The sequence below is a fragment of the Olea europaea genome, unplaced genomic scaffold, assembly GCF_002742605.1.
Source record: "Olea europaea var. sylvestris unplaced genomic scaffold, O_europaea_v1 scaffold19707, whole genome shotgun sequence".
Taxonomy (NCBI): Eukaryota; Viridiplantae; Streptophyta; class Magnoliopsida; order Lamiales; family Oleaceae; genus Olea; species Olea europaea.
The window spans coordinates 1-1998 of NW_019237561.1; the positions used below are offsets into that span (position 1 = coordinate 1).

The 1998-nt window shown below is 33.2% G+C and overlaps 1 long non-coding RNA gene across 1 annotated transcript; it reads left to right on the top strand.

Moving 5' to 3' along the window:
* The first annotated feature begins 748 nt into the window (after positions 1-748).
* Positions 749-1942, top strand: LOC111379313. Its single transcript, XR_002700039.1, has 2 exons — positions 749-928; positions 1141-1942. It is a non-coding gene; the product is annotated as an uncharacterized LOC111379313 (long non-coding RNA).
* Positions 1943-1998: the final 56 nt, after the last annotated feature.

Consider the following 1998-nt stretch of genomic DNA (forward strand, 5'->3'; position numbering starts at 1 on the left):
TTGTAGTGAGATTTAGTGGATCTTCAATAATTCTAAAATTTTGAGACTTCAAAATTATGGTATGATTAAAAAAGTAATACATGCGGCATCGTCGGTACCTAATATTAGTCTAGATGACGTCAGAGTTCACTTATTAATTGTCCATCAATTGAGTTGTGATTCATTTTTATTCATTAGTATTTTCATCAGCATTATTCGTTTCAAAATACAATATATCGGGATAGCTAAGAGTACAACCTTACAGAGACCTCATATATCTAAACTCATTAAATGATAATACAAAATTCTTGACAAAAAGTTAGAGCATCGTCAATGTTAATGTCGATTGCATTAGAAGGTTGTCATATGAGCTAAAATAGAGAATATCTACAAATAATAATAATAATAACTCCTCCTCGATGTAGCATATCTAGATTGCAATCAATGAACTGCATTGGAAATGCACTTACTAGATTATAATTATATATTCAAACATCCAAAACTTCTTTGATGAAGAGAAATGTAACTAACTAATTGTAGCAAATTGGAATTAAGTTTGCAAGTATAGTTACTTTAACTGTTGTAATAATTTGGTTCTTTTTGAATTCCAAAAGCAATAATTGAGGGTTCCTAGCTTGAAATCTTTTTTTACAAATCTCACATAGTGCATTTTACATGTGGACTCCAACTTACTTTGTTCTTTACGTTTCTGATTCCTAGCAAAGTAGCAATATATATGCCTCATCCCGAGGTCCAAATGTCAGAGGATTATTCTTGGACAAGAATAAAATACTCATTCCAAGTGAACTTCTTTTCTTTCTTTCAGTTAACGCTCCTCCGTTATTATACTTAATCTGTTATTAGTCCCTGTCATATCATTTGCATGAGTTTCTATAAATTCCAGCCTCTTCTTGCCACCACAAACTAGAACCTGTAGAACTCTCACAAGGTACCCAACCCATAATAAAGAGAGCTATGAACATATATATGTGTGTGTGTGTGTGTGTGAACTTTTGTTTCTGTATATGTATATGAGTTTATATGTGTATATATGTGTATATATGTATGTATATATGTATAGTGTGTGTGTGTGTGTGTGTATTATATCGTGTATGAATAGATCAATTAATTTATTGGAATTTTTTGTGATTGTGTATGCAGAAGACCAAGAAAAGTTGAGTTTTATGGAAGGCAGTATGTCTAAAAAGTTTCAGAAATCTTATTTTGATGTGTTGGGCCTATGCTGTTCATCGGAAGTTCCTCTGATAGAGAGGATTCTGAGATCAATGGACGGAGTGAAAGATTTTACTGTCAATGTTCCGGCTAAAACAGTTATCGTCGTCCATGATACTCTCTTGATATCTCAGTTGCAGATAGGTATTTCATTAATATCCAGAATCTCTGTCACTTGGATAAATATTTTTTAAGAGATTTTTAAAGGTTCATGCATAGTGTATTGCCAAAGTTTAGTTGGCTGCTCCATCCCGGAAGAGAAGTTTAAGGGAGAAGGCAAAAAAGGAGGAAAATTTGTTGGGTTCTAACTTGTGCATTGTACAGAAATTAGGTTGAGCTTTTATATTTTTTGTATAGGAGATGAGAGGATGGTGTCCATGTGAGTAATACAGGGCCGGGCGGGACAGGGAAAAGGCACCATTTATGATAGAAAAAGAGGCTGATGCAAAATTAGAATATCAGTGATGTTGATTATTATTTGGTCCACTAGGTTGGTGCTAGTGTTTGCCATAATAAATTCTCATCATTTATATATTCGTATGTATCTATGCGTGAATATATGTACGTACGTATATGTACCAACCGAGTTGCCTACATACGGTTGATTACCTTTATGTTACTTTTGTCCTTTCATTCGGTTCAAGAAATTGGCTAACAAGGAGAAAATTGAGAAACCTTTTTTCAAGATTATGGCCATATTCATGTAATTAGTGTTTTGTTTGGCAAAAAGGGAGAAAAAAAAAAAAAAAAAGGGATGACCTTTCTTCAAGATTATGGCCATGTTCA